This window comes from Suricata suricatta, chromosome 5 (genome assembly GCF_006229205.1).
Source record: "Suricata suricatta isolate VVHF042 chromosome 5, meerkat_22Aug2017_6uvM2_HiC, whole genome shotgun sequence".
NCBI classification, from domain to species: domain Eukaryota; kingdom Metazoa; phylum Chordata; class Mammalia; order Carnivora; family Herpestidae; genus Suricata; species Suricata suricatta.
Window position 1 is genome coordinate 20,943,159 of NC_043704.1, and position 22,809 is coordinate 20,965,967.

Below are 22,809 nucleotides of genomic sequence, written 5' to 3' on the forward strand. Positions count from 1 at the left end.
TCTGTATAAGTCTAATTACATGAAATAGAAGTTGGTGTTTTGATTTTTTACTTTGCTTTTCTGTTTGGAGTGTCATTGTAACTACTGTATTGTAAAGGATGGAAAATAATTGCATATGTTAAAAAATAAATTGTGTTATAAAAAAATAAAGCATACAAACAAAAAGATGCCAATTGCAAGTGGGGTCTCCAGGTTATCCACAAATTCTGCCTGACTTGGTCACAAACTGGAGGCTCCCACAGTGCCCTTGTTGGATTTGATTATTTGCTAGAAATACTTACAGAACTTGGTAAACACTGGCTTGCCAGTTTATTATAAAATAAAAGATAGGATAAGTGACACAGATGAACAGTCAGATGCAGAGGTACATAAGGAGAGATCTGGAAGGGTCCTGAATGCAAGAGCTTCTGTCACCATGGAGCTGGAAGGTGCCAGCCTCCCAGCATGTAGGTGTGTTTGACAACTTGGATGCTCTCCAAACTCTGCCCTCCTAGAATGTTTATGGAGGCCTCATTACACAGGCATGCTTGGTTATGAACTACATTTTCAGCTCCTCTCCCTTCTCTGAAGAACGAGGGGTGAGGCAGACGGTTTGAAGTTTCCAACTTGGCTTGGACTTTCTGGTGACCATCCTCTTTCCAGAAGCTTTAAGAAGGTGCCTCATTAGAACAGAAGATATTCCTATCACTCAGGAAATTACAAGAGATTAAGAAACTCAGGGTCAAGGACTCCCATCACTCAGGAAATTGCAAGAGTTTTAGGAGCTTGGTGTCTGAACAAGGGGCAATGACTAAATATCAGAACAAAAGATTTCTTAGCACCTTTATTTACAAGGGTGGTAAGATCTCTGTGTCAGGGATGGGGTGAGAGGTAGAGACATTTTATTATATTATATAAATAAAAAATATAGATTTCCTATTATTTCAAACATACAAAATAGAGTTTTTCTAATTTTATTTACATATAAATATGACACAGAGCACCTAAAATTTTAATACACTTAAAGCAAACAATCAAAATTGTAATGATTTTCAGAACCATGAAGACAGATAATTTGATAATCTGAATTTTTTGAGGCTAGTTTGAGTCATATTTGCCTATTCATTTACCATCTATCTATAGAACTTTAAAACTCTAGGGAATGCCAATAGTGTTTGACAGAACCAGTCACAGTAATATGACTGATATTAGATACATATGAGAGTCATTAGAACATCTCTTTTGTAAGATCTCTCTTTTCTTCCCTTTGTTAGCTTTATGTTAATGCTGTTACAAATTATTCCAAATTTAGTCATTTAAAGATAAGCAAAAATGTCATTTTAGATTTTGTAGGTCAGAAATCCAACATAATCTGACGTCCCAATGTCAGGAGAGCTTCATTCCTTTGTGGACACTCTAGAGAAGGACCATTTTCTTTGCCTTTTCCTTATTCTAAAGGCTTTCTTCTGATCCTTGCACAGAGCCCCCTGCATTCCATAGGCAATAGGGCACCTCATTTTTCTCATCCTGCCTTCTGTCTCTGACCACAACTGAGAAAGGTCCTTCTCCAATTTGAAAGAGTCCTCTGATTAGATTGAGCCTTCCTTCGATAATCCAGTATGACCTTCTCAAAATCTATATTCTCACACCTATAATGTTTCTTTTGCCATGGGAAGTAATATATTTACAGGTCTAAGAATTAGAGTAGAGACATCTCTGAGGTCATTATCCTGTTTATCACATTTTCTTTGTCCCATGCACATATTATCATGAGTTTCCTATTAATTCTCATTTTATCTGTCACAGTGATAATGATTGATCCAAATATGAGTACCTGGTTTCATCTGAATCAAAGAGTACTTCCATTGGACTTGGCTTTGGGACAGGATGCTAGTCATTCTCTCAAGGTGCTTAAAGCTATGAATTTTAAAATTATGGAACTGTCAGTGGATTAATGTTTTCTCATGTGGAGCAAAATATGCCAATAGACAGAATCAAGCACACAGATTAAGACACAAGAGCCAGAGCTAAAGAGAGCCTGATATTATTTAGATCTTCTTATGGCCTGTGAGGTCTGGCTCCATTTCGGGCCCCTTCTACACCTGAGTAGTTTAATTCCACCTTGAATTCTAAGAACTAAAGTTACTTACTTGTTTTTTTTAACTAAGTCAATTTGGACTTCTGTTCTTGAAGTCAGTAGTCCTAATTAGTATGCAATTAATCAGATTTACATAGAGATTTAGATTGAAAAATAATTCTTAACCAACTTATGCTGACTTTTATTTTATTTATACATTAACTTAAATAATTAGACTGACTTTCTTACTGCTTCAATCAGCATTATTTCTTCATTGCTTTGAAGTTCTTTTGATCAATATTCTCAAAATTATATAAATATACGTGTACATACATAATACATACACACATATCCTAATCCTAAACCTGTTTTCGAAAGATACATGATAAATCTCAGAAATTACTTATTTTAAGTATTTACATATTTTATCTTTTTTAAGAATTCTATCAAAATTTAATACATTCTCAATTTTTAAAATGGCTATCTTATCTTAATTAAATATCATTGTTTTTTATTGATTTTCATAATTATTAGCTCAAGAAAGCAGATATTTGCACATTGGATCAGTGAATAACCTAAGAGATTTTGCAAGTCCTGGAAATAAAGCTAATGGAAAAGCAGAGGCAATCACTTCTCCATCTGATGGGACCATTCTTCTCTCTCATCTTTGCTTTTCTTTCTGTGTGTCTCCTCCAGGCTCATGCTTCTGTCTGCAGAATCACTCTCTTTTTCTTTTGTTGATTCTCTTCACCCAAATTTCTGTTTACACATAGAAATTAAATTCTAGCAATTTCTAGGCAATATTTTGGTTCCATAGGCCATATCATCTGACTTAGCATCAGTGTCCCAGTGCATAACTCCTGGAGAGAATCACTGCTTGGCCCGGCTTGGATGGTATGTCTTTCTCTGACCAACTGGTTATGTCTCAGATTTAGACTTTCCCTTCTCTGGGTTTTGGGATAGAGTGTCTGTTCCACAAATCCTAAGGTATATGCTTTATTTCTACTTTGGAGCATTAATTTATTTTTTAAATGTAAAATGTGCTGGTTTAATGTTTTAGCTTCTTTCTGGCAGCCATGGCTTATATCTCCATGTAAATTCAATCGTGTGTAGAGTGTCTCACATGCAGAGATACTCTGAAATAGATTTTGTTTTTCTTCTGATAGCTTTAGATCTAAGTCTGAATTTAAATCTGCTTTTATATCTGTTTAATATAAACATCTTGTCGATCATTTCTAAAATGTTTTGAAGGTAGCTACCAAAGAACATACAGAGTATAACTTACAAAAACACAGGTAAAATCAGAAAAATCAAGAGGATGTGAAACATTGATTAATTTGATAGGACCTGAAGTCAAATGGATCTAAATTCACTTGTTATCCATACCATAGAGAGCAAATTAATTACTTTATAATCCTACCTGAAAGATGAGGAAGGTGGTAACTTTTTCACAGGGTGCTATACTGTGTGATCAAGATGATAAACATAAAGCTATGCTCTGTGCTTTATATATAACATATATTCGAGCTGATTTTGTTATTATTGTTAATTTCATTGCTTATTATTGTGTTTACATTGTAAAGTTATTCTTGATTGATTCATTTATTCAGTAGCTTTTTATTTATTTTTTATTTTATTTTACTTTTTACTTTTTTAAACATTTATTTATTATTAAGGAACAGAGAGAGACAGAGCATGAGCATGGGTGGGGGAGTTGCAAAGAGAAGGGGGGAGACAGAATTCGAAGCAGGCTCCATGCTGACAGCACAGAGCCTGATGCAGGGCTTGAACCCACAAGATCATGACCTGTGTTGAAGTCAGACGTTCAGCCATCTGAGCCACCCAGGTGCCCCTCAGGAGCTTTTTATTGAACCCCTATCATACACCAAACTGAAGAGGCTATAGGGAATTAATAGCAAACCAACTATACTCAGTCCTTGCCTTTATGCAGCTTATATTTTGTGAATAGAAAGTTAAAAAAAAATAAAACTAATTTAAGATTAAAGTTGGTCCTAAAAATTAAATTAAATTAGCAAGTCTGATAACAAAACAAAGATGGGCACAGAGATTTAGGAGTGGGGAAAAGGCTTGAAGAAGTGCCACATAATGTGAGTCGTGAAGACCTTCAGAAGAATCTGGACAAGACTGGAAGATTTGGAAACAGGAGCACTCCTCTGGGAGCAGGCAGAGTGGCATGTATAAAGCATTGTATTGTAGTGGGGTATGGCTTGACATATTTGGAGAACTTAAAAACAGGTCATTGCCTTGATGGTGCTTTTGAAATAAAGCAGGGAAAGATGGAGAAATAGGTTGTAAATTGGTCAACTTGAACGTGGTATACTGCAGTATTAAGTTTGTGTCAATTTGGGGCACTTTTGAATAGACTAATGCAGCAGAATGATGAATAATTTCTTTTTAGAAAGATTAAACTTTTATAGAATAGTTTGTATAACATAGTATGATTTCTTTTTCAAAAAGATAGGTTGTTTTTCCTTGAACTTGATCTTAATTCATTTTTCCCAATATATTCAGTTATTAAAACTTTTTCTGAACCACTTACAATAACTCTGTATTGAAATTTAATGACTAAATGTAGGGTTAAGCATAGACATTAAAATGAATATTTTTAAGTGTATTTATTTATTTATTTTTTTGAGAGAGACAGAGACAGCACAAGTGAGGGAGGAGCAGAGAGAGGGGGAGACAGAGAATCCCAGAGGGCTCCACACAGTCAACATGGAGATTTTCTTTTCTTTTTAACATTTAATTTTGAGAGACAGAGAGATAGAATACAGGTGAGGGAGACATAGAATCTGAAACAGTTCTAGGCTCTAAGCTGTCAGCACATAACCCAGTATGGGGCTTGAACTCACGAACCATGAGATTATGACTTGAGCCGAAGTCGCATGCTTAACCAACTGAGCCACCCAGGCACCCCCAAAAATATGTTTTCTTGAAGTATCAGAGTAGTTTGACTGGCATAACTACTATTCATACATGTTAAAAGGGTTTATCAGTTTTATGTAGGGTTAGACCTTTAAAGGAAACATCAGTGGTTTAACATAGACATATATCTGTTTTTATTACTGAAACTTCAAAAATCTATCTTTTGAAATATGGCTTTCCATTATTTTATGGACTAAGTGGGATGAGTTGACCTCAATATTCATTTTGAAATGTTCTCATCACAAGCTCTCATTCAGCTTCAGGTAAATGACTCTTTTTGAGAGCTTGAGCTTACAGACTTTATATCCTTCTGGAGTTTTCCCCCTATTGTACAACTATGAAATATAAAAACAGAACTATTCTACAGGATAGTGTTATCCCCAATTAATAGATAAGGACCATCACGCTGTAATACATCCAATAAATTGACCATGTTCATATAGTTAATAAGTTTCAAAGGTACTATAATTAGGTAGCAAAAGTATCGGTAGGAGAAGTAGGAAATATGGATTAAAAAGAAAGAGGATGAGTCTCTGGCCAATGGCCATCTACAGGTAGATCTAGCAATAGAATACTCTATATGGAGCAGGGAAAGCTATTAGAAATGTTAAAGAAATATAACTCTAGAGCCTACTTTTAAGAGACTTTCATTATAAGGAGGAAATAAAACACAAACAGTCTCCATGGAACCACACACAAATGTTGGGAATTTTTTAGGGGATCCAACTGTTCTTGAGCATTCCTTTAGACATTGCACAAAAATCTTTGCAAAACCTTAAATTTATGATTATAAAGCTAAATCTATATTTTTGTTTACACTATAACCTTAAATTACATCCATGAGGCTAACATACTATTTCCTCTTTGCTTTTTGAACTCCCCTTCCTGGTACTCCTACTTAATTGGGTTTTTTTTGTTTTTTGGGGTTTTTTTGGTCTAAAGTTAGAAAGCCAGCTTTATCTGGATCCAGCTTTAAGAGCGCTAACTGTGTGACTTCTGTCTCTGAATTTCAGTTTTTTCAACCTCAGATAAACTAGTGACTGCAGAATGGACGTGGATGACTTTTTAATTCCACCCCAGTCAAAACCTTTACAATATTTGATCTACATTTAATTACTTACAAAAATAGAAAAGCTTCAGAGTTTACAATCAGTGTATTTCTGAAGTCCAAAATGATAAAGTCCCCAAAGCAAATGTAGCCACAAATTATTGTTCAGACAGTTTGAAATGCAAGCAATCTTTTTCCTTTGTGTTTTAGAGCAATTTCGAATTGCATATAGAACCCCTGTGACTTTCTATGATCATAAAAATGAATGACGAGAATGAAACAGATGAATGGCCAATGGCTATAATACATATTAATTGAATTATTTCCTAAGTACTTCACAAATATGAATTCATAATGGCCTATTACAGGAAAAGAAATTTCAATCTTTATAAGATCTAAAACTTGCCAGACCATTGTAAGCGCCTAGTGTTCTCTCTTCACTAGATTCATTGTGTGGGAGATTAAGAGTACAATAGAAGAGGGGATTTCTAAGAAAAAAAAGGAGCATTTTTCATATTTTCTTGTTTACATCAGCTAAGTTTTAACTTGTAGAAGATATGATGTAAAATTCTGTTCATTATGAAAATGTAGATTTAATCAGTAATCTGTTGTAGAGACACCTGATTCTATTAGCTCCAGATCTCTGAAAAACAAAATATTTTGAAACATTCAGAACATTCATGAGTCCATTATACATTATGCCAATAAATAATTAATTTGGGTAAATACATAATGAAATGCTGATAAAAAACAAACATTTTGGGGTACCTGGGTGGCTCAGTCTGTTAAAGCATCCGACTCTTGATTTTGGCACCAGTTATCATCTGAGGATTCATGAGTTCAAGCCCTGCATCAGACTTTGCACTGGCAGCATGGGGTCTGCTTGGGATTCTCTCTCTCCCTCTGTCTCTGCCTCACCCCCTGCTCTTGGAGTGTCTCTCTCTCTCTGTCTCTCAAAAATAAACTTTGAAAAAATACAAATATTTTGCATATAATTACCAATCCTCCTTAGGTGTTTGTTACTATGCTCCTTTACCATCCACTTGGTCCTGAGGCTACCTTCTACCTTTCTTAAGTCTTCAAAAAATATTAAAATAATTCCTTACCCTCTGAATTCCATTTGAATTAGATCTATGATGAGGAAAGAGAATGATGTCAGTGTATACATTTGTCTGGTTTCTTCATTTGCCACCCATAGTGTCCTTCCATCAAAAATTACTGCTGTCCTTCGGGTGTCTGTCTTCACAAGACTCTCCTTTGGGTCTGGATAATCACTAGCCCCTCTTGTCTTTCTTAGGGAATACTAGTGGCAACACCGATCATTCTGCTTCGGTGTCGCTGCCCTGTTCCCTGTGATTCTTCTCCACCGTGCCTACACTTTAGCAGATAACACCCATATGGAAGCCTCTAGTAATTGTGCTCTATGTGTGGGCCATCTGCCTTTGTGGGTCAGTGATTAATATCTGCTATATCTCTTAGCAACAGGTAATATGAAATAACAACTTAGTTCGTGAACATTTTTATTGTCTTTAAGCAAATACCATACAAGCATTCATGTGCAAGGAACTCTGTTAGATAAGGAAACAATGGTGCTTTATTTGGCTCATTGTATTCTGTTGCTAATAGTGTCCAAATAACCACTATCTCTAAGGTCTTCTCAGAGTCAGTGTACATTTTTAAAAGTCAAATTTCTAGAAACATACAAGGCTTTTATGCTACTCCCACTGCACCTTAAAAGGAATTTTTGTCTTCTTCTATAATCTTTGATCTGTTCTGGTTTGATGCACGGATTCATATGTTGAGCAGATAGTCCCCAAGCATCATTATTGGTCAGGAGCTAGAGTAGGTGCTAAGTTACAGCAGTGACCAAAATTTATAAACCCCTCTGTTCTTACATCAGAGCTGACATCCTGGTATTGGTTCTTTACTTTATGTTCTACTGGGCAGACACTGTTCTTTAATCTGATCAAGAAAATATGAATCTTTTCTACATCATTCTATTGCAATGCGTACCATTTCTCCAGGATGTTTCAGCTATTTTTTACACTACTTTTAATAGGTTGCCTCAGTCTTTCGAACTGTCTCTGTCCACAAAGAAAATCCTTCTGTGGAATTTTAGAGTGGGTGACTCTCCTCCATCGCCAGCCTGGGGGTTACATTTCTGCATATTCATTCCCATCTCCTTGCCTGTGAACATGCAACTTACAAGAAGCATTTTTCCAATCTGCTTAAAGAGGTTTTTGCTTTTGGTTTCTAAAAATATAAGTATAAAAAATATATATAAGTATACATTTGAATAGTATTGTTTAAGATTTAAAATAAGTGTGTAACGATTTACTCACATTTGCCAAAAGGCATGTTAAAGATGAAGCTTCCTGAGAAAGGTATGAAATCAGCAAAGATTGTTTATTTATATTAAATCTTTCTACTTATTTTCAGTTAAATACCTTTTTTATTATTTTATTTTTATTTTTTAAAGTTTATTTTTTAAGTTTAATAGAAAGTGAGAGCGGGGTGGGGAGAGAGAGAGGATCTTAAGTAGGCTCTGTGAGGTCAGCACAGAGCCTCATGTGGGGCTCGAACCCACCAGCCAGACTCACCAACTGTGAGACCATGACTTGAGCCAAAATCAAGAGTTGGAAGCTTAATCAACTAAGCCACCCATATGCCCCTATATACCACTTTTAAAGTGCAAGGACATCTCTTTAGAACTATTTTAGTAAAACAAAACAAAAGAGACTCATTTTTTCCTGGAACAAATTCCTTTTTTCTATCTGAATCCTAGAATTCTTACCGAGATATACTTTCCTATAATATTTAAATCATGAGGCAAATTGTAGCTTCAGGCTCTGTAAATTTTGGAACCACTAAGCTCTCTGGATAGACGTGATCTTTTACAGCCAAATCTTGTGTCCTTGCCAGAAAAAGAATTCTCTTGACTGCATGGCAATATCCAAATTTCTTGCCATATACTTTGTTTCTCGTTACTGTGTACACATCAAACATAATACAAGATCAAAATAAATATGAGTGTAACATCATTTTGTTTTCAATTTATCAACCCAGTAGATAAAAAATTTCCAATTTTCTCACAATAGGGTCTGTTACTATTTCAAGACACTGATTGTAGAGATTTGTTTGAATTAGCAGAAAACAGGATGGAGTTCCACCAGGCCACATAGAGATTACCATTTGCCTGAAATCCTTTGAAATGTCTGAGCAGGACACTGTGGATGAACCTTCTCTGTGTCATATTATCACTTGACTACACTCTTCAGGATTCAGCCCAGTTCAAGCAGCACGCTTGCCTCTGAGTCTTGATTTCAAAATGAATCTGAAAGAGTAATCTGTGTATTAGACTGGTATGTTCTGTAATTTCTACTAGAATTACAGTCCAATATAATTGTGCAAATAGTAGAAAGAGAATCACTCTATAACTTTGCATGCCCACACAGAATTACAATAAATGTCTTTTTAAAAAATTCATTGTTTCCTAATTAGTATATACAATCAGATCATGAGGAGAGGCAATATTTTATCCACTCTTAGAATTCTGTCAGCTTGCAGTTTCAACAGTAAAGACTGTAACTAAAAGCAAATCCAGAGTGGATGGCCTTGAGAAACAAAATTATCACAGTGTAAGTATTATTATCCTGCATTGTTACAAAGTCCTACCCTTACAGTTGGTTTTCATTAGTTTAAACTAGTTAATTTAGTTAATAGCATAGTATTCAGTCAATCCCCACATTTCAGTAGCTTGAAACAACCAAGTTTTATTTTTGTATCAAGTTATGTATCATGTCGAGTTCACCTTTGCTCTGACACTCTGGCTGTTAGAGACATTCTTGTTTGGGAGACAATTCTCCATGTATTATTTACTCCTGGATGTCTTATGAAGAGACATGCACAACTTCTATTCTGAAATCTACTTTCAAGGACATTTGAATAGTATACAGTTTTGGAACAGAGATAAGACCATCCTTCTGAAGAGAGGACAGATTCATTACTGGACTAGGAGAACAGAAAGATTGTGTCTTTCCAGAACAAAGGTTGGGCAGATCTGTTAGCAGCCCCTTTGGAGGCTCCCTAATCTCTGGGTTCCTCATTGTAGCAAAACTTGCCTTGTGCTTGCTGCATTCACCTGGGTCATCTCCAAGGGACTGGAAGCAAGGAGAACCAATGGGATCATGAAGCCCGTGCTGTTTGCTGTACTATTTGAAATACAGTTATTTGACTCTGACTCAGAAGTGTCACGTGTCCAGCTATCATTGATGACATGACAGCAAATTAATCTGTTAGTTTGCAGATAGGGTAGAATTACAGTTCTTGACACTCCCACCTGCTGTATCATTTGGAACATGGGCCTTCATAACAGCTACATAGAAAATTCTAGCAAAATAGAGAACTTGCCCCTGACTCTTTATTCTCCAACCTCAAAGTGATACATTGAAGGCCCGTTGACTAGAGTATGTCACAGGACTTGAACAGGTGGGAGGGTAAGTGTACCCTTCTTGGATTCAGTTCTCCAGGGAAAAGAAAACGAACGGTGCATTGGTGAGGGCTGGTGATGCATAATTCTACAGACTTCTCTGTCATGTAGCTTGTGGGCTGACCTCTTCTGTCCTTATAGATGCCACATATTGGTGATCTGCTGCTCATGAAAGAATTCACATGAAAAGCATCCTCTTTTTATGATTGGTGCGTATTTCTAGCTTTTGAACTTGTGAGTACTAGTGGAAAATTTTTAGGTTTGTATATAAAAATGAAACATTTTTCTTCTCAGCAAAGATTACATTGATTTGCCTCTTATGCATTATTTGACTTTTCTCTTGTGTGCAAGAATCTAATCTTCATAATTTCATATATTCAAATAGTTTCTAGTTGTTATCATTATCTCCATATTAATTAATATTTTCCTATGTGTGTTTACTTTCATCATTTCAGTTAGGTTTTATAATGAGTATTGGGAAGAGAGCTATTAACATGCCATTCTTTCCAGATGTTTCCCAGAGATTTTTAAATCCCTACACTGTGCAAAATGACTTACAGCTACTCCAGGTTATTTTAACCACTTTATATAGTTTCAGATTTTGGATGATTAGTAAGCTTTATCTTCTGAATCATTTCTTTTTTTTAATGTTTATTTATTCATTTTGAGAGAGAGAGTGTGTGCGTGTGTGAGAGCAGACGAGGGATAGAGAGAGGGAAGAAGGAATCCAAAGTGTGCTCCACATTCAGCAGGGAGGCCATTGCCGGGCTTGATCTCAAGACTGTGAGGTTATGACCTAAACTGAAATTTCTATGGTTGGAAGCTCAAGCAAAACTGAGCTACCCAGGAGCCCCAGTTTGGCTTTGTTCTAAACTCGCTTTATTTTTATTTTATTTTATTTTACTTTACTTTATTTTATTTATTTTCGAGAGAGAGAGACAGAGTGCAAGCGGGAGAGCGGGAGGGTGGCAGAGAGAGAAGACACAGAATCTAAAGCAGGCTCCAGGCTCTGAGCTGTCAGCATAGAGGCCAATGCAGGGCTTGAACTCAAAAACTGTGAGATCATGACCTGAGCCAAAGTCAGACGCTTAACACACTGAGCCATCCAGGTGCCTCTACTTTTAGTTTTATTTTAAAGAGACAGTGAGCAGGTGAAGGGCAGAAGGAGAGAGAGAGAATTCCAAACAGGCTCCAGGCTCATGCTCAGTGGGGAACCTGTTGCAGGGGTTTGACCTCATGATGTTAGGTCATGACTTGAGCCAAAATCAACAGTAGGATGCTTAACTGATTGAGTCACCCAGACACCCCTACTCTCCTAAATGGTTTCTGATTCATTGGTTGAGGCTGCCTAAATTACTGTGAAGAAATGCTATTGTGGTAGCTGCTGTCACCATATGACGGAGGAGAAAGAGAACATGCATTGAATATGATTTCATCCCCATGGACAGCTCTCAAAGTATTTTATAAAAAGAGGACCCTGACTGAGAAGAAAAGGGTCATCAGATGAGGCTGGGAAAGTCTTCATTTGCCGGACCAAGTGGCACCTGGTGGAGAATATTTAAAGCTTTTAATCTTTATGCCAAGAACAATGAAAATCTGCGGAAGAGTGTAGCTAGGATCTGTCTGCTCAACACGCCCTCACTTCCATCCAACACCGGCCATGTGTCTGCTTTCTCTCCGAAGTAGCAAGCAACCTTTTCTACTGATACATTGTCTAAAACCAAAAGTCAATCCACCAAAATATCTAATGCAAAGAAATATCTATCAAATGGAAAGAAAGGGTAAGGGGAAATGATGAAAGAAAAGTGAGAAGGTGTTAACACACGTTTTTTGGGGGGCTAGTGTTTGTTGAGTTACAAGGATCAAGAAATTTCTTGGAGGAAAAGGTCCAGGGGGACATAGAATTTGTTTCAAGCAATATCCATTTCTATGAAAGCTGTGACCAGTGCTCTGAGCTTTGAAAATATCCTTTTTTAATTTATGACCTTAATATTTTGATACATTTTTTGATAAATTTTGTGATTATTTAATGCTATACATTGATAACAACAGAAGTTAAATTGAGCTAAACATTTAACAATTCTACCATTCTGAAAGTTTTTCTTCTCTGGATCTGTGCATTTGACAATCTATGGAAGATAGTTATGCTTTTGTGGAAATTGCTTTTAATTACTAAATAGACTAAACTTATTTTGACGGTCTTGCAAACATATTATTTATTGTACCTAAGATTGTGATAACTTACTCTAAAAAGCCATAGATTTTTTTAGTATATTTAGTACAATCTAGGAAGTAATTAACCAGAATAAATAGTCATTATCAGTAGCAGTCTCATGGGGGAATAAATCAGATAAGTCTTCAATTCAAAGGTGTATTATATTGGACACATTAAGTTTTGGCTTAAATGTGGGAAACATCTTGCAATGCATAAAATAAAATGCCAGTTGTTCTGTAACTTGGCCTAAAGATAGGAAATCTGTGTTTGGATAAGTTCTTTAGGATGTGAATATAAGTTCATCAGATTTGGGGCCAAGAAGAATGTTATCCACAAGAATGTTATAATTTTATTTTTTTTGAGAGAGAGAGACAGAGACGGAGAGAGAGCACGATCAGGAGAGGGACAGAGAGGGGAGAGAGAGAGAATCCCAAGAAATGCTGACAGTGCAGAGCCCAACACCGGGCTTTATCTCACAGACCCTGAGATCATGACCTGAGCCAGATGCTTAATTGGCTGAGCCACTCAGGCGCCCCCAGGGCAGTTTAATTTTCTAACATTAACTGCTCCCTATCCTATGTTAAACTAATTATTTTATTCCTAGAATTCATAAATCAAAATAAGCTTTTGAGATGATAAAATAAAAGCATTATCATCGTTATTATTAGTTTGAGTACCATTTCACAAATTATCTGCATAAGTAACACAGGTGGAAGGAAATCTACATAAGACTAAGGAATATGATTTACAACTGTAGACACAGGGCTGTTATGAACACCAGGTTCACAGTCTATTTTGTAATATAACAATTTTGTAAATTTTAAATAAAGAATAAGATTAAGTAAATCTTTTTCATCATAGGTATTCAATGAACCTTTCTCAAGTGAGTGAATAAATAGATGACTAGTTGAATACAACAAAATGACTGGTTGAATACAACAAAACATTAATAACATTAGATGTCAAAACAGATTATATGGCACTAGTAAAAATTCTTATTTAAATATCAGTTTTCTAAAGCATTTAAAATAGAGAAAAATCTACTTTCATTATGCCACAGAATTTAACATTTGTTGAATAAAATTACTAATACATCATATTAAGAAGTATTTCATAATTATAAAATTTGTAGAGTTGGGATTTCAATGATTAGTGTTCTTAAAAGTGAATGTCTATAGCTCCTGTGTTAATTTACAAATAAAATTTACATTCACAGAAAACAAAAGTAAATTAGAGTTTCAAATATTTTATTTTTTTTAATTTATTTTAAAATGTTTTTTTTTTTGAGAGAGAGAAAGACAGAGTGTGAGCAGGGGAGGGGCAGTGAGAGAGGAAAATACAGAATTTGAAACAAGCTTTAGGCTCTGAGCTGACAGCACAGAGCCCAACATGGGGCTTGAACCCATAAGCCGTGAGATCCTGACTTGAGCTGAAATTGGATGCTTAACCTACTGAGCCACACAGGTGGCCCAAGTTTCAAATATTTTAAATTAAATGCACTATTGGGTGCCTAGGTGGCTTAGTTAGGCATTCAACTTCAGTTCAGGTCATAATGTCATGATTCTTGGGTTCGAGCCCTGAGTCAGGCTCTGTGCTGACAGGTCAGAGCCTGAAGCCTGCTTGGGATTCTGTCTCCCTCTCTCTCTCTGGCCCACCCTGGTTCACACTCTGTCTCTCTCTCTCTTTCAGAAATAACATGGAAAAAAAGAAAACTTTAAAAAATTAAAAAAAAAAGAAAACACGACATATGTTATTAAAAACAACAATGGGTCACCAGATCCCTGCAGTTTAATTTTGTTTCTAAAATGTAAGCATGGCCTAGGACTTAAAACAACTCAAAAAGTTTATTTTTACAAAATCAATAGAGTGAGAATCTTTGCTCTTCGCCTGTATTTGCTTTGATCTACAGAAACTGACTCTATGAGGTCAGGGCTGGCTCTGTACAGAATTCTAAACTCTCTTCCACTGATACCAAAATACCGAGGCCAACAGAGTCCATCTCACGTACTAAACATGAATCCTGGGGTCATCGATGCAGAATAGATTTAGGATACTTGCGATTGAATCTAAGATTCACCTTTCAGGTGTTATGTAAATTTAACAGGTTATTTAAATTCCTCAAGATTTCATTATAAAATAAAGACAGTTGAACTAATACTTACCTTAAAGGATTCTTTTGAAAATAAAACGGATAATATACATGAAGCATATATTCAGAGTTGGGCACATGGTAAGTGCTGAACATTGGTTTGTCCATGATTTGATTTATACCTAATATTCCTGGATGCTAATGATCTCAGTCTCTTCTCTCAGGATCTTGGTCCTCTTGGCTGACATCTGCTCTTATCTACCACACCCTTGCATTGTGTAAAGTCGTCTTCAATCTGGCACATTATCCCTGCCTGACAAACACACATTTGATATAAATATATAATTTAAAAATATGTAATAAGGGTTTGAGATATAATAGGGCTGAAAATGTTTTTATTGTAAAATAAGAATAAGAAAGAACATTCTACAACAAAGGGGTACCCTACTGTCAGTCTCACCCTTGACAATCTCCTTAGAGAAACTGCATGTGATGATTCGATGGTGGTCATCACTTCTACCTGGAGAAGGGATTTGTCTCAGGCTCTAATGGAGGCTCAAGGAGTCTTCAGTTAGATCGGGCACTTTCCTAGTTCTTGCAAAGACCTATCTTCAAAGACCTGAGCAATTTGTGATCGTTTCTTTTTGTTCTTTCATGTTTGATGTGTCTTTTATGTTTATCTTAGAAGTGATGTTATGTGACTTCTGGTGTGGGTTATTTTTTCTTGTTGTTGTCGGTTGTTTTTCTGTTTTCTCACTGATTTATCTTTTATCCCCTAGAAGGAAGGTAGGACTGTGGAGTTATCACTTTGTTTTCTATAGCACAGTGCTAGCTGGTAGTCAGTGATCAACAAATGACCAATTCTTGGTTCTCAACTAATGCTTAATAGAATTTTATTCAGAAAGTTTTCCCTAGAAAAATAATATTAACAATTCTCCCATTTTTATAAACATAGTTCTTAAGCTTTTATACTGTGGCAGGACATATACTTAGGTGATGATTTGCTTTATTTCTCTCTGAGGTGGATGCCACATAGTTATATCGGCAGGATAAGTTAACCTTTTATTGAAACCATGCAGCTGAGATATTCCATTAATTGGATTAAGTGGAACTCTCAGTCTGGAATGTTCTTTTGTAAATTTTGAATATGTGATTAGTCAGATAGTTACTCCAGTTCATGTTCATATAAGGTGTGCCTCAATCATGCAATTACTGTGTATCATGACAGCTCCTCTTGTTGTGTTTTGTGTTTGATAATTAGTCAATAATCTAACTATTAATTAGATATTAATCTAATATTAATCTGATTAACGAGATTTCCAGTGCCTATTTAGTATAGGACTTACTAAGGTCTTGGTAGCCAGTTCTCACCAAATATGAGAACTTTTAAACAGAATGAACACAGTTAACATTGTGTGTCTGTGAGTTTCTGATTGAAGTAGTTCAAATTTAGAATCTTCCCTTATATTATAGATTAATTGAAACCACATATTTATACTACACTGTTTTAGGGAGCATATTTACTACATATATTTTTATGTGTATTTGTATGTGTGCACATTTCCATATGCATATATTTGAAGTATCATATTATTCAGTAAATTTTAATTATGTGTAATCATCAGTCACCTGACCTATAGAGGATGTAAAGGAGCAAAAGAAATAAAAATAAAAGATGGTTCTGGAGGAAGCAAATCAGATGGGTGGGAAGAAAAGAGACATATAGATCTTTTCAAGGAGTTTCAGAAAGACCTGAAAAAGTAACAGAATCTGGTGAAAATTAAAATATAGCATCACAACAAAAGAAAATCTTAAAGATAAATGAGAGAAACTCATCTTGAATCTTTGAACAAAATATAAAAATATAAAAAAAATGTAAGTTGAAGGAGACAGCAAATTTCTATCCAGGGAGCTCCCAAATTGAACAATACAATTAAAAAATTTACTTTATATGAATTTATATTTTTATATAAAGATATGTAATTCATGTAATTCATATTAAAATATGTAAAATAATGTGTACAACAACATAATATATACAATATAACATATATTTTATTTAAACTACAAATTCTTATTCAGTTTTATAAAGTAAAGTACCTCAATGCAATTGAGGTACTTTATTTATAAAATGATAAAAATAAAAGGTAATTTTAAAAATAATATAAATTAAAATTTTTAAATATACAGGCTGGTTGAAATGATAGATTAAGTAAGCTGTCCACTGAAAGAAATTTATTTACTCTGTATTTCATGGCTTGCAAGAAGTGACACTGATTCTCATTTTCCCAGCCATTATAGATAATCAAACTAAATGTTTAAAAATAATTTATAAAGACATACCTTGGGGGCAATAGTTTAATCATGCATATATTATTTTTTATATAATAGAAGTCGGTCTTGATCAGGGAACTGATACACTTTTATAAAGAAAGAATAAATGCCTATTGAATTAAATAGTGATCACATAGAAGCTCAGAATTTAGTGATTAGTGTTACATTTCTATTTTCTGTACCTAGACTTCAGAGATAATATATATGAAACTTCCAATTAAAAAACATGAAAGTAACAAAATACCACTAATTCTTCTAATTGGGTTGTAAGGGCAGTCTTATAGCTCAATAGGTGTTATCTCTATTAAAAACAAACATAAATTTTTAATGTATAGATAATTATGGTAACTGTCTTGTGGCAGTATAGTTTTGAAGACAAAATGTCTATTGAGAGAAATCTATAAATATGTAGATTATACTGGTTTTTTAAATTTGTGTATTAATTTTTAGAGTTGTAAGTTAAAGATATACAGAGAGTTCCTGTATATTTCCTCACCTTTTCCCTTTTCCCTCTTCAACTTATAACTCACATTAATGTGCCATTTCTTACAATTAATGAACCAATATTGATAAATTATTATTAATGTCCATAGTTTACATTAGGATTCATTCTTTGTATTGTACATTCTATGGGTTTTATTATTTTAAGTTTTTTTTTATTGTTTTTTATTTATTTTTGAGGAAAAGACAGTGACAGCATGAACAGGGGAGGGTCAGAGAGAGGGAGGTACAGAATCTGAAGACAGCTTCCAGGCTCTGAGCTAGCTGCCAGCACAAAGCCCAATGCGGGGCTCAAACCCATGAACTGTGAGATCATGACCTGAGCCGAAGCCGGATGCATAACCGACTGAGCCACCCAGGCGCTCCAGTCTATGGGTTTTAAAAATGTACGATGACCTGTAACGGCCATTATAGTAACACACAGAAGAGTCTCAGTCCCCTAAAAATCCTCAGTGCCCCATTTGTCGTTTCCTCTGTCCCCACAAACTTCTAATAAACGCTGATGTTTTCAGTTTCTCCATAATTTTGACTTTCCCAACACATCATAAACTTGTAATCAGACCACAGGTAGCCTGTTGAGATAGGCTTCTTTCACATCACCATGTTTTCAAGGTTTCACCTTTTCTTTTTTTGTGGCTTTATAGCTCAATGCTTTTTATTATGATCAATATTCCTTTTTAAGAACATATAACAGTTGGTTTACCCACTCACCTATTGAAGGGCATCTTGGTTGCTTCTGAGATTTGGCAATGATGAGTATTTCTGCTCTAAAGATCCACGTGCAGCTTTTTGTTTGGGTATATTTCAACTGATTGGTGTGAATACAAAAGCATGAGAGCTGGATCATATGAAGGAATATGTGGTTTTCTAAGAAACTGCCCACTGTGCTCCAAGTGGCTGGGCTAATTTGCATTCTCACCAGTGATGATGCGGAGTTCTTATGGCTCTAGATTCTTTCCAGCATTTGTCAGGGGTTTAGATTTTTGTCATTCTAATAAGTGAATAGAGATATCCCATGGTTGTTATCTGTGTTTTTTTTTTAAATTAATTAATTAATTGAGGGAGAGAGAGATGAAAAGAGACAGGATCCCAAGCAGGTTCTGCACTGTCCCCTCAAGCCTGATACAGAGTTCAAACTCTTGAACCATGAGACCAGGACCTGAATGAAAACCAAGAGTCGGAGGATTAACCGACAGAGTCACCCATGTACCTCCTCATGGTTGTTTTGATTTGCAGTTCTCTAAAGGCATGTGATGCTGAGTGTCTTTTTATATGCTTATTTGCCATCTGTATGTCTTCATTGGTGTGATGGCAGTTGAGATATTTAGCCTATTTTTTAACTGAGTTGTTCATTTTCTTATTGTTGAGTTTTAAGCATACTTGGGATATTTTGGATAAGAGCTGTTTGTCAGATTAGTCATTCTTAAATATTTGCTCACAGTCTGGCTTGCTTTCTCATTCTCTTGACAGTGTCCTTTGCAGGGTAGGTATTTTTAATCTTAACAAAATCAAATATGCTCATTATTTTCTTCAGGGATCAAGATTTGGTGTTGAATCTGAAAAGTCATCACCACATTCAAGGACACCTAGATTTGCTGCTGTATCTTCTAGGAGTTTTACTCCGAGGACCTCCTAGGAGGTGTGTTATCCATTTTGAGTTAATATTTTTGTGCATGTGTCAAGTCTATGTCTTTATTGTCAAAGAGGTTTCCATACAAAACCCAGTGAAATGAAGTTAATCACCAGAATGGGTAAAGCAGTGAAGTCACAATAAATAAAACATAAAGAAGAAATTTCTAATTCCTAAGCAAGTTTTCTTGCATCACTAAATAAAGCTGATGAAATTTGCATTAAAGGTTTTATAAGGGGGAGCCTAGGTGGCTCAGTCAGTTGAACATCTGACTTTGGCTTAAGTCATGATCTCACAGTTGGTGAATTTGAATCCCACAGTTGGTGAATTGGAGCCCCACTTCAGACTCTGCTGACAGCTCAGAGTCTGGAGCCTGCTTCAGATCCTGGGTCTTCCTTTCTCTCTGCCCCTCCCCTATTCTCACTCTCTCACTCTGTCTCTCTCTCTCTCAAAAATGAATAAATGTTAAAAAAAATTTTTAAAGTTTTTATAAGGATTAAAATTACAATAGACTAGGTCTATATCAGCATGTTAGTGCAGATTGATAGAAAACGTATATACACTTCTAAGAATTTGAATATTCAATAAGTTTCAGAGTATAAGAAAAGTATGAAGTTTTGGGATCCTAATTAGACTCATGATAATGGAGATGGATTATTTCTTTCCATTAAACACATATAGACATGTCACAGTAATGAGATCATCAAACTACGTCCATCATATGTAGAGAAAACTATCTTTGTAAAAAGTAACATTATATTTATTTTATTTTATTTTATTTTATTTACTTACATAAATATATATCTCATTACTAGAAATTAAGGTAGCTATATCCAAACATATATTCATTTTTATTATCACTAAATAAGGTTTTTATTTGCATATAACTGGCAATACATAGTTAAAGCAAAATGGCTACTTTAGAGCCATAATGACACAAATTAGAAATTTTGAAAGCTATATTGACCTTTTTAAGTACCAAGTGTATTACTCAGTATAATGAGTGCTAAGTTCCTATATAATATCCAAGTGGCCTAAAAAAGCACAAAATTGCTTCTTAGTCTCCCTGGTGTACTTTACACGGTGGGAAAATGTAGTAAATTATGTCACAAATTTGCATTATAGACTAGAACACAATGGCTACAATTATATTTTTGGTGATTTTAAACTAAGTAATTTTAAAGGAATGTATTCCTAATAATCGAATAAAATTTACATGTTGGTACGCAACTTTAAACGAACATTTTTCCAGTTCAGTAGTTTTACCAATAATGTGTATGTTCATCATGAACCAATATTTAGACTATTTTCAGGGTATGAATGAGTAGCAGGAAGTAAGAGCCACATCAGGGCAAATTTCCTTGGTGCACACGGAATGATGATTTCATGTCTTCTATTGCTCTCTGAGGCCTTTTCCAGTTCTGCAAACTTATATTTTGTTGTTTTAAAGGATGAACAATAAATGCAACATATTATTTAGCCCCAGTGAAATAGATGCAGGTAAATCCTAGTGCCTAATTGTCTTTGCCAGTTTTCTTAGAGAAGATATCCTTAAACTAATCACCTCTTGCACTAAAGGAAAACTCTGATTTATCTGGTTGATAGATAACCAATAGTTGAATAAATGACATGTTGTGCACAATACATTCCCATAATGTCACACCCATTAACCCAGTGTTTCCCTTCACATTAGTAATAGTATCTTCTTTACAAGGGAGAAAAATCTTGTCTTTCTCTCACCTGTCCAGTTTCCTTTTATGATTAATTTGACTAATACATACGTTCTCAGGATAGAGTCCCATTTGAAGCCACTATTTAGAAATTAATAATAAAAATATTCATAACTCATATTACATTTCCATAAAGAATATTCTTGCAAGTGGATCAAAGGCTTATCATTCTTTACAATTTTGGAGATATGTAATAGAAACCTCCTTCCTTTTTAAAAAATATTTAAAAATCCCACAAACCTTTTTCTACTTGCGTGGTCTCTTAGGAAATTCGGGTTGGAAAAACAGGTTCATGGTTCATACAAGGATAACATGCCCACTATTGCACAGTATGGACCAATGCCTCTCAACTGTAGTGTGTATGTGGTTCACCTGAAGATCTTGTTTAAGAGATATATATATATATAGAGAGAGAGAGAGAGGGTCTCAAGCAGGCTCCACACTCAAGATATATATATATATATATATATATAGAGAGAGAGAGAGGGTCTCAAGCAGGCTCCACACTCAAGGTGGAGCCCAACACGGGGCCCAGTCTCAAAACCTTGAGATCATGACCTGAACTGAAATCAAGAGTTGGATGCTTTCCTGATTTTTGCCCCATAGTTGTCCTAAAATTCTGCATTTTAAACAGGCTTCCAGGTAAGGCCAATGCTGCTGGTATGTATATATTGAATATACATTATAATATATGTTATATTTGATAAAATAAAAAAATATATACAATTATATTTCTAAGAATTCCAATTAATTGATTAAATAGCAAAATATGTAGGTTATTTTATATTAAGTAAAAATGTCCCAAATGTTGCTTTTTTTATACCATATGCAATATGTAGGCGACCTGCTTCACTAGCCTCTGGACTAGAAAATACCGATGGGTTCCTACTCCCTGCACTCTGTTATGTAGCTGGAGACTGCAAAGCATGGAGATGCTCTTAATGCTTTTCCTAAAGAAGTCATCTTAATTTGACAACATTTTATGTGTAATGTCATGGCAGGCATTGTTTTAAATTCTATTTCAGAATATCTAGGCATGTTTCTGCTAAATACCCTGGCTGTAGTCTTTCTAGTTAACTTCCTTTTCTCTAAAGCGGTTTTCATATATCTTATCAACTGAGCTGACTGAGTTATGTCATCAGTATCAGCATATATGATTAGTATGTGACACTGGCAGGCTGAAGTTCTAAGTCTTGTTATTGATCCTATCTTAATGTCAAAACCTTTGGATGGATGACAATGGTGGGGATAAAATGGCACATGCACAAAAAAGCCAGATTGCAGCGGCTCTGAATCTTAGGGCTTTGGTGCTATCATTAATATCCATACCCACCTCTCTGTCATCTATGTCTATATCTCTATATCTGCTTGATTGAAATTGAATTCAATAGCATATCTGTAGCACAGAATATACTCTTATCTCCAAAGACTTTGTAGCATTCCTTATTTGGTTTGCTTGTTTTAGAGTTAAATATATTTTCATGAGACAGAGAAAAGCAGTGACTGATTATTTTAAGATCATAATTTCCTGTGAAAATTACATCTCAGTGTCCCATTTCCCTCTTGCTAGAGAGTGACATCAGCCTTATTTTACACGGTCATCCAAAGCATAGCACTGAATCTACAAATTAATTCAGAACTATTGTCATCTCCTTGTGCAACAGACTCTTTTTTGTTATGTAAATGATCCAGATGGCAAAAGATCTGGTGAGATAAATAATACAACATAATTTTCACAAAATCATACATGATTACATCTATGTCTGTTACT